Source organism: Palaemon carinicauda, unplaced genomic scaffold, assembly GCF_036898095.1.
Source record: "Palaemon carinicauda isolate YSFRI2023 unplaced genomic scaffold, ASM3689809v2 scaffold828, whole genome shotgun sequence".
Lineage (NCBI taxonomy): Eukaryota > Metazoa > Arthropoda > Malacostraca > Decapoda > Palaemonidae > Palaemon > Palaemon carinicauda.
In genome coordinates this window covers 5001-20000 of record NW_027172125.1, presented here as the reverse complement: position 1 = coordinate 20000, position 15000 = coordinate 5001, and the positions used below count along the sequence as shown (strand labels likewise).

The 15000-nt window shown below is 38.7% G+C and overlaps 1 long non-coding RNA gene across 1 annotated transcript in view; it reads right to left on the bottom strand.

Annotated features, from left to right (window-relative positions):
* LOC137637543 (uncharacterized) overlaps positions 1–14723 on the bottom strand; it is a 45685-nt gene extending 30962 nt beyond the window's left edge. The window contains exon 1 of the long non-coding RNA XR_011043698.1: positions 14609–14723. This is a non-coding gene — a long non-coding RNA (uncharacterized lncRNA). The remainder of the gene's footprint in view (positions 1–14608) is intronic.
* Between the last annotated feature and the right edge of the window lie 277 nt (positions 14724–15000).

Here is a 15000-nt window from a genome sequence, read left to right as displayed (position 1 = left end):
ATGACCGCTGATGACTTAGCAGATACACCTATAGGCTCCCCCCCCCCACAACATCCTTCGCCCACAAGGATGGTGAGGTTGCTGCGACTAAAGGAAGTAACGATTTTGAGCGGGACTCGAACCCCAGTCTGGCAATCACCAGGCAAGGACGCTACCACCAGGCCACCACAACCCCAATGTTCTGAATGAATTGACTTCAGGACCCCGGATAAGAAAAATATTGTCTCGTCGACTTTGCTAATAGGAAAACTACAAGATTCCCCCTCTCTTGGGGAAATATTTCATAGTCCTCTCCATTTAGGGAGACCCCTTACTCCATTCATTACTGATAGAGTTCTCAGTTTGCTTTCACTTAGGGGATAGATGTCAAGGGTTTCCTTGACTCCATAGCTTAGCTTCAGTTGGGAAACGACTATGAAATATCCTCTTACTTGGGAACTTGCATTTATAACCGCATCTCAATATTCCCCTTTACATGGGGAATAATTCCAGCTGTTCGGTAATTATTTTGAATGGGGAGGTTAAGACTTCAAAACTTCCCCTTCAATTGGGGAATAACTCCAGCTGTTTGCTAATTATTCACATCACATTGGCTTGAGGAAAAGATAAGGAGCACTTGTTCTTTTCTGAATGGGGGGGAAAAAAGACTTCAAACCTCCCCCTTCAATTGGGGAATAACTCCAGCTGTTCGCTAATTATTTACATAACACTGACTTGGGGAAAAGATAAGGGAGCGCTTGACCTTCTTAGAATGGGGGAAAACTTCAAAAACTTCCCCATAAATTTGGGAAAAGAATTCCACCTACAATTCACGAAAAAATATTTTCGCAGTTCCCCCTTCACTTTAGGGGAAAGAGCACATCGTTCCTCTTCATTTCCAAGCGCTGAAGGCTGTCAAGAGGAAAAAGGGGTTAATCAAAGAGATATTACTACAAGAGGGGACACATGACAGCGAGGAGAAAAAACGAACTGTTAAGGGGATCCTCCGATTCCAAAGACCTCCCATCGAATATGTCTTCTTGCTCATTCCCTCTTCTTCCTTCAAGGGGGGAGGAGGCTGGAGGGGAGGGGGAGACCGGAGGGGGGAGGGGAGGAGGGAGACCGGAGGGGGGAGGGAGAGGAGAGGTGGAGGGGTCCTCCAGAACTGTAACCCTCTACCTCAACCCCATTTTCTTGACAAGAGCAAATGGATATTAGTCTTTAAGCCTCTCGAAGACAAAAGGTTTAAAGTCAATGATGTTTTAGACGAGGAGGAGGAGGAGGAGGAGGAAGTCAGTCAATTCCTCTCCCCCTCTCTTTTCTAAGAGCAAGATGAAGTGACATTCGAGATAATAGAAATTGATAGTCACCTACAAGAGGGGAGTTCAAGCCTTTTACCATCATCTTTTTGTCCCTTCGGATGAAGAGATCAGAAATGGAAATTGTTCAAATTTTAATATTTACTACAAAGTATATCAGTGGGACTCATTAAAATCAAATTAATTTTTAAAATGCATTTAATATTTTTCTTCTTTTGGGTGTCCCTCCATATTGGAATTACATAAAGTGGACAAAGATATACCACACCAATGATAAGTGTCAAAATGTTATATCGTTCTTAATAGAAGCTGTGGTATATTAAAGAGACAAGATGATGAGAAAAGGGTCGACAGATCTTTGCTGAAACGGTAAACTTTTACCTTTTTAGAGAGAGAGAGAGAGAGAGAGAGAGAGAGAGAGAGAGAGAGAGGGAGAGAGAGAGAGAGAGAGAGAGAGAGAGAGAGAGAGAGATTTTTTAATTAACTAAACGACCCTAATATATATCAAACGTAAGTAAATAATAACAACAACATTCATAGCCGCGATGGAAGCTTTTTTTTAAGTATGAAAGTCCAGTGTTAAAACAAATTACGTCACAACCCCAAAGCCACTAATACATACATACATATATATATATATATATATATACACACAACACATATATATACATAGATATAACAGCATATATATACATATATGTATATGTATATATATACACACATATTATATATATATATATATATATATGTGTGTGTGTGTGTGTGTGTGTGTACCGTTTTGTGAAGTTATGATGTCAAATATGCAGTCTTTATTTCTTCTAGTTAACAAGATAATGCCACGGTTGAAATGAACTTCCATATAACTCTTGTAAAAATAGAACAATTACTCAATACCACGAAATGGTTTTCAAAAAAATCAACTATTACAGACGGATATCATTCATGAACATCTCAACTTGATGATCTACCTTTTGTACAGAGTTTTGGGTAAAAAGGGTTTTTTATCACGTACAAGGAGAATTTCATCGACAAACGTAAGCTGATGAATGCACGGTGGTCCATTATTGTACAAGATTTGACAACTTTAAAAATTTGAGAACTTAGCGCACAAAATTTGACAACTTAGTGTACAACATTTGACAACTTAATAAACAAAATTTGACAACTTAGTGTACAACATTTGACAACTTAGTAAACAAAATTTGACAACTAAGTGTACAACATTTGACAACCTAGTGTACAACATTTGACAACTTAGTAAACAAAATTTGACAACTTAGTGTACAACATTTGACAACTTAGTAAAACAAAATTTGACAACTAAGTGTACAACATTTTGACAACCCTAGTGTACAAACATTTTGACAACTTAAGTGTAACAAAAATTTGACAACTTAGTGTACAACATTTGACAACTTAGTGTACAACATTTGACAACTTAGTAAACAAAATTTGACAACTTAGTGTACAACATTTGACAACTTAGTAAACAAAATTTGACAACTAAGTGTTACAACATTTGACAACCTAGTGTACAAAAATTGACAACTTAAGTGTACAAAATTTGACAACTTAGTGTACAACATTTGACAACTTAGTAAACAAAATTTTGGACAACTTAGTGTACAACCATTTGACAACTTAGTAAACAAAAATTTGACAACTAAGTGTACAACATTTGACCAACCTAATGTACAAACATTTGACAACTTAAGTGTACAAAAATTTTGACAACTTAGTGTACAACATTTGGACAACCTACTGTATAAAATTTGACAACTTAGTATGCAAAATTTAACAACTTAGTGTACAACATTTGACAACTTAGTATAACAAAATTCAACAACTTTAGTATACAAAATTTAACAACTTAGTGTACAAACTTTGGACAAACCCACCCTTTGGAGTAAATATGACAAGCCAAGGACTGATAAATAAAACAGACAGGAGGACTGAAAGATAAGTAACTCACACAATACCAGATACAACCATACAGCTCAATTAAAAAAAAAAAAGTTTTTTCAGCCAATAAATGATTGTCTAATTTGAGCAAATCCGTTAATCGTTTACTTTACACCGATCAGTTAATTATTGTTTCAAGCCAAATCAGCCCAATCGTATACTTTTTCAGCCCTCCCATCAATTATATGCAGGGCGTTTAGGAGCGCTTTGATCAAGTTTCCCCAATTAATAAATTTTCATAGTTAGTAGGGTCTTTGTTGTCCAGTCAAACATATATTTTTTTCGTCGATATAGGCCCGTAATAGGCATCCCAAATTTCCAGTCACTCAAAATTTTAGATTAATCGTTTTGAAACTTGAATTCATGAAATTTCTTAAATAACTGCAATAACCAAGAGGAAGGGGTAAGGCTAACTACCACTCGCCACCTCTCTCCAACCCTGGTGGGTGGAAGTGGAGTGGGGTATGGCTACTCCCTCTCTCCCAACTTGGCTAACTCCCTCTCGCCCTCTCTCTCCAACAATGGTGAATGGAAGGGGAGGGGGTATGACTACTCTCCTCCAACCTAAGCACATAAAGGAGGTGGGGTATGGCTACTACCCTCTCGCCAACCCTGGTGGATGGAAGGGAGAGAGGGATATGGCTACTCCCCTCTCTCCAACCCAAGCACATAAAGGAGGGGGGTATGGCTACTACCTCTCGCCCCCTCTCTCCAACCCTGGTGGATGGAAGGGAAGAGGGTATATGGCTACTCCCTCTCTTCCAACCCAAGCACATAAAGGAGGGGGGTATGGCTACTACCTCCTCGCCCCCCTCTCTCCAACCCTGGTGGATGGGAAGGGAGGGGGGTATGGCTTATTCCCTCTTTCCAACCTGGCACATAGAGGGGGGGAGGGTATAAAATAACTCCCTCACGTCCCCTCTTTTCTCCAACCCTGGTGAATAGAAGGGAGGGGAGTATGGACTATTCCCTCCTCTCCCAACCCCTGGCACATAGAGGAGGGTTTATGGGCTATGGATTAAATAAAGTCCATAATCTTCACACTCTTTTAGAAAATTTTCCACGTCTTCAGACTTTCTATAGTATCCTTAATAGATATAACCCTACCCAATCATAAAAAAAATCCTTTTATCATCTATATTACAGACATTAAGTAATAATTAACAATAGCTCTTACAATAATGATTACTGAGCTTCCTAATAAATTTGAAGACCTATTTGAACAAGATCTCTCTGAGGTGTTCTCAGAGAAAAGCCACTAATACTCTGAATACTATTTTCTGGTTCTAAAAGAGAACGATCTCTCTCTCTCTCTCTCTCTCTCTCTCTCTCTCTCTCTCTCTCTCTCTCTCTCTCTCTCTCTCTCTCTCTCTCAAAGCGCTCAGTAGGAGATGATGAATGGAGAAGTATTGAAATAAAAAGTTCAAGATAGAAACGACTGGCGAAATCTAACCAAGGCCCTTTGCGTCAATAGGCGTAGATGATGATGATGATGATGATATAAATATATATATATATATATATATATATATATATATATATATAATATATATATATATATATATATATATATATATCACCTAGGATTGCAGTACTGGAATTCATAAACAGCCCCATTTAGATTTGAATACAACACTAGGGTTGTAACAAGCGTATAGATCCATTGTGCTGTATAATAAAAAAAAGTTACTTTGTTAAGCGTGTGGACTATTATGACCGGCTGCGGAGAACAGCAACAGCTGCACTTGCATTAAATACCTCACTAGAAGCACAGCATCACGGCTGGTGTATGTGTGTGTGTGTGTGGTGGGGGGGGGGGGAATACTTTCATGCATTTGGTATGCTGAAATGCAACATTCATATGTCATTACAAAATGCACCCATGCAATTCCATTAACGGATGAAACGCGAAAAGCGCCGCCTGAACTAATAACCAACATCAAAGGGAGGGAATTTATGCCGAAAACATTTCAACGGTGCCATGAAAATAATCCTGCCGACTGCTGCTGCTCCACGAGGCTCCCTGCCACCCAACGCCGTAGCGTTCACGTACCGTTTCTGTTTGTAGCGTTCACGTACTGTTTCTGTTTTACACCGGCTACTGACAACGCAGCGAAGGGTTCCCTCTCCTCGGGAGAATTCGGCATTTCTGACGTCCCCATGTCTTTGTATGGATTTATGAATTCCGGCTACATAGCCTGGTGCAGGGGTAAAACCGGCAGTTACTCAGTGACTTAAGTTACTTGAGTTATGAGTTAAGAGGTTAGCCTCACCGAGTTAAGTTACTTGAGTTAAGAGGTTAAACAGAAAGATTATTATTATTACTTTCTAAACTACAACCCTAGTTGGAAAAGCAGGATGCCTTAAGCTCAAGGGCTCCAACAGGGAAAATAGCCCAGTGAGTAGAAGAATTCAGGAAGCAAATAGAATTGTGTGCCTGAATGTGCCCTGAAACATGAGAACACTAACCCATGAGAGTGGAAGGTGGAGGAATAGAAGCCAAAAGGGAAGTAAACTAGACTGATATAAAGCAACTGCAGGTAAAGGTTGAAGGAACGCTTGGGAGATTAAGCAATGCTCAAAGTGCACTGCAGAAGATACACTACTTCTGGAACGATTCATCTTAGTTGAGTTATACCATTGGTGACCAATTTAGAATATTAAAGTTGGGGATAAAAGAAAACAAACTCACTCCCAAGGGTAGGAATTACTATCTATTCTCCCAGCGCCAACAAAAAGTGTCCGCCCCACCTTCTGCTATCTTTGTTTTGGGTTTCAATTGTTACCCGTTGTGTCACGTCATTGTAATTAGTTCGTCCTGGGTTTCAATTCTGTTACCCGTTGTGTCACGTCATTGGAATTAGTTCGTTCTGGGTTTCAATTATGTTACCCGTTGTGTCACGTCATTGGAATTAGTTCGTTCTGGGTTTCAATTCTGTTACCCGTTGTGTCACGTCATTGGAATTAGTTCGTTCTGGGTTTCAATTCTGTTACCCGTTGTGTCACGTCATTGGAATTAGTTCGTTCTAGGTTTCAATTCTGTTAACCGTTGTGTCACGTCATTGGAAATAGTTCGTTCTGGGTTTCAATTCTGTTACCCGTTGTGTCACGTCATTGGATTTAGTTCGTTCTGGGTTTCAATTCTGTTAACTGTTGTGTCATGTCATTGGAATTAGTTCACGACAATTTATAAGATTTATATAATCTGGCCTATATGGTCCTGCGTAGGGTCCTACGAGGCAAATCAGAGAGCCGAAGTGTAACTTGGAGAAAACCCATTAGTTTCAATATGAAGGAAAAGTCGAAAGTTGTCTTAACCAAAAATATCTTTAGAGCTGTACTAATAACAAACATTAAAATCTGCTAGTAATTTCTCACTTGGAAGTTCAAACATGCACCAAAATTGATTGAGCATCGAATTGGCATTCTTTTGTTAAATACTGAAATTTGCAAAATACACCCGAGAGCTTAGGCAACCTGTAATGGGTTATAATGAGGCAAAGGTCACAAAATTAGAAGATTAAATGAAAATCTCTCCAGGAACAACCCATTATAAACAGACACTGAAGGCTTAAAATGTAAATTAAAATTTAGTCATACCAAATGTTATAAACAGTCTAAATCAGTATTTTCTATCATTATAACTCCACCTTTCCAAGCAGGAGGAGGGTTACCAAAGCCCCTACAGATAAACACCAGAAATTTTAAATAAAAGCGATTTAAATTTTTCCTAACTATACACAAACTTAGCCCTTTAACAAGAGCAAGTGTTTAGGCTGCTTGAAATCGGTAGTTACTAGCAGTTGTCGAGGAAGTGCCACCCAACCCCTCGCCCCTAGCATACCGAGTAGTCACTTTGACGTTAAACCTAAGACTTGCCGGATGATTGCGACTGGAGATTCTACCTAAAGGACTCAAGTTTGTATAGTCAGGAAAAATAAAAATAACTTTAAAACATATGATTTGATAGTACACTTATAAAAAACCTTGTCCTTTAATAGCAGACTTATCCCTAGGTAGGTAGCCCTGGGTGGGAGCAAGTCTCTATAACCAACTGGCTGGTTTACTTTCTCAGAAATATCAAAGCAGTTTGGTCCAGTGTTAGATTGAAAATAATGACACCTGCCAACCTACAAATGACCTGGACACAAAGATGCAGCAGCTGTTACGCTAGGTCACTGCCAGGCACTAGCAGATAGTCAAGGAAAATCTTGTACCCATGTGAAGGACATTTAGTCAGAATGTAAGGTCATTATGAGAAATGTTAGAATTTTATTGGCCACCCCTCCCCTTATCCAAGAGGATGAGGGAGACCCTAGACCCACAGATAGAAAGGGCAGTCCATATTCCATTTCATTCTAGACTCATGTTGCTACTGCTACCTTACATGAGATCTCTTTCCTGTGAGGAAGCTAGGTTTGCTATACAATCTGTTAGATAATTACCACCGAGACATAGATATAGATATGCGAAGACCCCTGGGCATAACCCTGTAAGAAAAGGGACAAGAAAATTGTTTGTGGATACCAGACTCCCATCTTCAAGAACTATACCTTGAGAGCTAGGAAAACCGAATGTTGGACTTTGTGCGCTAAAATCCAGGATGGTCCTTTCGTATTCTCGCTTGCAGGAGCAGTACATCTAATTGCCACACGAAGTCTGGAAAGAACAGACTTTTAGAATCTCCTTTCTCATTCTTTCTGTTGCTGTAGTAATAGTTATAATATCCTTTCCAGATAAAAGGCAAGTTGTCCTAGTTTCAGCTAGCTATCTCTTGAAGGGATAAAGGTAAGAGGTGAAGGAGGACAATTTTACGAGTGACTGGTTTCTAGGTTCTCAAAAAAGTACTCCTGAACCAAAGTGATGAAGCTCTTCTATCCTCTACAATGACTTGACACAGGTTAAGGTATGCCATTCTAACCAGCCTAGCAGGGATTTGGATAGTGAACGTCAAAGTGTGATTGCTAGAGGTACTTGTTAACAGTTCCAGACGACTTAAGCTCTCTAGAAGGTCCTCAAGCTAAAAGACTCTCCTAAAGTTCAGAAGTTGTAGATGACAACTTGGTTCAAGGGCATCACGGTATCCTTCACTGCAAAGTTTGATGGATTTCTTATAGGCAACGTGAGAAAAACAGCTGATCCGTATATAATTGGTATGGTCACCTGGAAGCAATAGAGGTCATGCTGAGCCTTGATGTCATCTACCAATTGCTGAGTTTTCAGTGAATCTGAAAAAATGACGGCATGGAGTACACTTCTAGAATTCCCAGGGAAGTTGGAAGGCATCCTTAAACACTGCCGACAAAAGGACTTGGGGGAAAACCTAAGGGGTCTGAATAAAGTGAGAATGTACTCTTTAGTTACCGTCGATCATCCAGGAAGTGGGAAACAGGGCAGTACCCTTTCTACCCATAACCCATAGGAGTGCTTGGTTTGAGGTGGTGCAAGAAAAGATAAAACTTCTTCCCGAAAGCAAAGCATGAAAGCCCTGTTACGTTAGAGGGCCGTAAAGACATATACAATGATTAAATGACCATAAGTTCATATAGAGCAGTCAAGAGAAGTTACCCGATTCAACTAAATACCCAGTGACAATTTTCAAGGTCTTTGCTGCAATACGGTGCTGAAGAGAGGGGAAAATTTCTTGCCAAAAATTGGCCTTGGAGCTCTACAAATGTGTGTGTAGAAAAGCACTTGCTATAGCAGCGTAGCATGAAACAAAGGCAAGAGGGCAGAAACTTTTAACATTCCATTCTGTAAAGGCCGATTGCCGGGTCAAGTGACATCTGATCCAAATAAAAACCAGGCCTAACATAATCAAACTTCGCTGACAGACGAGAAGTTGATTTTTTCGACATAGCATAGCCATTGAACAGTCTTGGTAGAACAGGCTGACTAGAACTATGTCTTGCTCACTACTCGTTGTCCATCATCTAAGGTGTTATTTATCCATAAGCTTCTTGGAAATCTAACGACAAAACAGAGAGAGGGCATCATCCTCTGTTCTTATTGAAAAGGAAGTGCTTGGTCTCGTAAGGGATTCGGTACTGTACTAGAAAGAACAATACGTCAAAGCAACCGAGTTTCCAGCACGTACCCCTCATCTTGGTACGTATCATTCCTTCGGTATGTCCTTTTACTCCAAGTGGAAATTTAAGTATGTACCATTCTTCTTGATTACATACAAAAACTTCTGTGTGCTAATTAGCACATATTAATTGGTCAATGTGTTCCAAGAAGAGAGCGTGCTAACAGCCAAATACGCTTTCCATGAAGATTGCTCATAAAAAATGTTGGATGAGCGCCAACAGGGAGGTGCTCATGTACATGAGATTCTTCCATGTCAAAAGAATTTTCGGTAAATGTGGTGCATGCATTCGTGAACACCATGTGCTTGCGATTTAGACGTCTTGAGCTAACTGTAGCCTACAGCTGAGCGCAAACAGCTATGACACCAAGAGGGGAGGCATACGCAAGAAGTGTAGTACTGTACTTGTAATTAGAAAATAATATTTCAACAGCTGAATGAGCGCACACTTTGGGCCATGAGCAAGAATGTGAGTGCTCCCTGACCAATGAATATGTTCTAAGAGGACAGTGCAAGCATGTGAGCAAGCGCAAGCTAAAGAATGTTCAACATCAGTAGCAAACAGATCTTACGCCATAAGAAATGTGAGCATGAACAGGGGAATATTCAAAGATTGAAAAAAATCGCAAGCCAAATGTAGATTGCATGCAATCCAAAGAGTGTTGTGAGTGAAAAGGTGTTTACTCATAAGAATGAGTGCGGGCAAGGGAATGTGGAACGTCAGAACGATGCGTGTCAATTGAAGAGCATATGTGGCAGGGGATAGGGAAAAAAAAAAAAAACTGAAAATGCATTTCAAATGTAGAGTGTATGAGATACAAAGAGTGCACACACTCACAGTTGAGGCATTACTAGCATAGGAGAAAGCTATCGTAAGCAGGTGAGGGTCACTCCCATAGATACGAATGATCATGAGCAGGTGAGGTAGCACACGTGTGAGCGCACGACCACAAGAAGGTAAAGCGATGTTCCTAGTGGAGCGTGTGAACCCATCGTTGCATGCTAGTGCATAGCAGAGCTAATGGGCACACGTGAACAGGCGAGATGGCGTGCAAAGAAGTGCATAATCTCATTGGATCTTTCTTCATCCTTGGTGAAAGATTGGGCAACACTGTCTCCACATGGGGATAGAAATGTAACTCCAATCAATCAGTCTTAAAGGACTTCTTGTCAAAAGGGGAAAAGAAGGATGGAGCCATTTTTTTCCTCTGACTAGGAGTGTGCCCAAAGTTCAATGAATGCATGGATCAGCTGTCAGTAATAAGAAACTAAGGTGGGGCAGCAGTGAAGGAATAACTTGAAGTTCTCTTTTTATCAATGGTGTAACAATGTTTCATAACTTAGTAATGATGTACTGTACAGCGTCATCACTAGTCCGCACTTACGAGGGAATAAAACAGCTGAAATGCTGTTAAATAGCAACAAAGTGAATATCGGCTGTTTACACAAAAAGTGTCAGTCAGCTACAGTTAACTAGAAAAACAGCAAAACCTTTTAATAATATTAAAGAAAAAATGAATCAAAACAGCCAGTTGAGGGCACCAGAAGTATGTCTGTACTATCCAACAAAGTGGCTACTCGGTGCCAGTTTATGTGCATGTGGGGCCATCCTTACATCATACTGGTATAAAGTATTTTCAATAAAGTACAAAAGGCCACCAGCCAAGTGGGATGTGACATCATTGGTAAGTTTAAGTAGAAAAATATGGTAGTCGGAACTTAACCTCTAGGAATGTCGTATAGAATTGTTAAGATCCGCACCAATTTCTCATCTCTCTAGGCTTAGCCTTGCAATTGTTACTTGAACTACAGCATTCACTATACTTATTCAGATTCCCTTACTACATTCATACACAGTATTACATACACTATCTATTGATTAGTGTGTATGATAGTGCAGATACAATACAGTACTGTACAGTATTCGATCATAAACATGAATCTAGGTAGGCAAGTCTATTTGAAGTTCTTGAGCAAGATAAAAGTTATTTTACCAGCTTAAGTCCTTTGAATTTTGGGTGTTTTGTATCTAATATACACTTTGGTTTATTACTATGATACTGACTATAATTGTTTCGATACATGAATATTACTCTTCCATACTGTATTGCATTTTACTATAGGCCTAAAGCAGTGTTACACTAGGACCTTAGAGTAGGTAGCCTAAGCCTGGCTTAATACTATTTTCCTAGCCATAATTAAAAAGAGTTTTTACCCTCTTTAGACCTAATAATGCAATTAAGTGGTTACAGCAGAGTTTGTCATAACTTACTGTGACAAAACAAAAACTTTGACTCTACTAAAATACATTAGACTAGGTTAGGTAGGTAGATTAATTGAAGAAATACAATGGAGAAAAGAAGTTCACCCCTCAAAGCAAATTAGATTTAATCACACAGGTATATCTGTAATCCATATGTTAGGTTAGATTAGGTTAGGTAAGGTAAGGTAAGAGCACCATCAGCATACATTACTGTATTAGGTTAGGTTACAGTACCATACGTTCATCACAGCTCAAGTATTGTTACATAACCCTAACTCAATTCAAACTCAGGTAGGTAAATGAATATTTTTTTTTATCTTTTTAAAGGGAAACATGTTCCTTCCTTTGTGTTTACGTCCTTCCTTGTTTCTCCAACTATGATATTTATTTGCAGTTTCATGAAGCTTCCAGTTTCCTATTCTTAAAAGCTATTCATGAATGGCAGAGGCAAGGGACGGTAATATTTCGGTAGAGTACCATCCAGCACCATTAACGCTTACCAGTCCATAGTAGCTTGATGTTTTCCTTTTATCGCGAGCAAAGCAAGCGCTCAGCGGGCCAAAAAACATTACTCTGTCAAAATATTAACAAAATCTAATGGTCTTTACTCCACCGTGAGCTCACTTCGCTCGTGAAAAAAGAAAAACGTCAAGCTCCTATGTACTGGAAAGTGGTAATGGTGCTGGGTGGGACTCTACCGAAATATTACCCAAGGGACAGTGACATTGCCCTATCAAGCAGGACAATGCCCTCTCCACCTCAGGAAGGGCCAAGCAAATGCTGCTGAAGACTCAGCAAGTAGACCTACAGGCTCCCGCAAACCTTAGCTCACAAGGATGGCGAGGTTGCAGCAACCAAAGAAAACTAACGAGTTAGAGATAGACTTGAACCCAGTCTAGCAATCACCAGTCAGGGACATTACCAAATAGGCCACCACAACCACAACCTTGGCCTATATATGAAAAAGACTTAAGAACTTGACTTCCAACCTATTTAATGTAAGAACTCTGAAATGTGCCTTTAGCAAAGACAATTTTGTAACAAATTTTAACTTGAAATTTAATTACATCCTAGATAGTTGTACAAAATTATTTTCCCAATGTACAGTACATACACTATGCATACAGTATATGCCTCAACTAAGGATTAAGCTTACCTCAACACATAGAAAATAATATGTAGCCTACAAAAAAAAAATACGTAACCGGCGCATTCATTCTTACGCAGAAGTAAATTACACGACATAGAAAATCCTTTATCCATAAGACCTGTAATTCATTTATGTGCATTATTTATCTTTCTCTGCATGGGTGAGGAACTCTATAATCTATGGCCAAAATATTATGTTTTCCCACAGAATTAAATAAAATCTAGGGCTATATACAACAGAGTACTTGCATAACTGGCTCATTGCATAGCACATGTTCTACTTTTTTCAATACATATTACGCAATTTAGGACCATGATACTGTAAATAGGTTGATCATGAAATGTCCCTTGGAAACTGATGTTTAAAAATTGGAATAAGCAAATTGAGAGTCATCAGTCAACTAATTGAAGAACAGGAGATAATAGCATTTTCGGGAATATGCTATGCAATTCTAAACGGCATGGGCTTGATGCGCAAGGTTAGGTAAGCAAGTATACCAGCGCAGTAGTCTACAGTATTTACTTTTTATTATTTACGGAACTCTAAATCTTACTGGAATTGGAAGGCCTAGAAAGAAGGCTACAGTCAGGTAGGTTATACAGTACCATAATTTGATTTTAAGGCACTCGATAATCCTACAAAAGAATTTGTAATATAGTACTGCATTTAAAAGAAAAAAAAAAACAACAACAACAAAATAAGCATAGATTTGTGAATCGATATGCAGAGAAATATGGAGAAAGCCATATCAATAACTAACCTAAAATATAAAAGCATCATATAACAAACTCGCCTTACGCTAAAATCATGCGGGAAACCAGATTTTTGGTTGTGAGGTAAATACAAAATGAGTATGCAATATCGCAAAAGTCAGAATTGGCTAGTATGCATAAATCGCAACATAACCCAGTGAAAAATAAATAACTGAGCGTGTCACAGGTAATGAAAAATAAAATTTGTAGCAAGGATACTTATAGGGCTACCTCTTAATCTAACGTAGGGTATTGGGTACTTACTGTCTAGGAGAGAAAACTCTCACCACACTACGTAGCTTGCCCTACAATCCCATATACTCTTTTAAAATACAGTACAGATGTGCATTTAAATTAGAGCTAACATAACTTAGGGTATCGAGTAGTAGATTGACTTACAAAAATGCAAATTGTATTGATTACCTACAGCACATGCATTACCAAGAGTATTTCATGGTAGATCAACTTACAAAACTGCAAATTTTATTAATTGCGTACAACACATGCATTGCCAAGAAAGTATTTTAATAGTTATAATTTGAAAAAAAAAATGGTACGACAAAACTCGGAAGCCAAAATTGAACCCCCAAGCTAAGATGGGAGTTCAAACGGAATTATGGGAGAAGCAAACCTTAATAAATGGCTTATCTATAAAGAAAGTGAAGCAGCCTGCGCACTACCACAAAAAATGTTAACATATTGGATGAAAAAGCTTCAAATACAAAATGAAAATAAACAAACAAAATACGGAAGTTCCTAATGGTTGACGAGTAAATAAATACGGACTACTTAAGGAATTGGTCCTATGTAGTATTTTTCGGGTTTTGCATGAAATGCAACATGAACTTTGGTTTCATGTATATGAAAATTATCACTATGCAACAGTAGTGAATGGCAAAATAGTGCGTCCTTTTCACCTGGATAAAAAAAAAAATTAAGAGTAGGACAACGCGCGTTGCTTAGGGCCCAAAGGAACCATGGCCACACACGGTGCACCGGCAGGCTAAAAGCATTTATTCATATCTATACATAATATATATATATATATATATATATATATATTAAAACCAACTCAATATGCAACCACATTTTTACCTGGCTTAGCAGTAAACGTAGACATGGCGAGTCACTAAGCAAATAAAAGCACAATAAACAAAAAACTAATTGTTTAAGCAGAGGACGCAGGACATGGCGACTTGTTGACTCTTTCACGATGTTCACATTTGATCAACACGATCTTCTTTTAGAAAGTAAGATAGGAATTTGGAGACTGTCAGTTCAATTGAGTATATAGATATCATTATCACGTATCTATAATTTGTGGGATAAACGAGATGAAAAATATAACGAATATTTAAATAACGAACCTTAACATATTTGAAGATTTCTAAACCTAAAATACTTGATATAAACATACCTCTGTCTCTGTCCTCTCTCTCTCTCTCTCTCTCTCTCTCTCTCTCTCTCTCTAAGCAATATAGCAATGT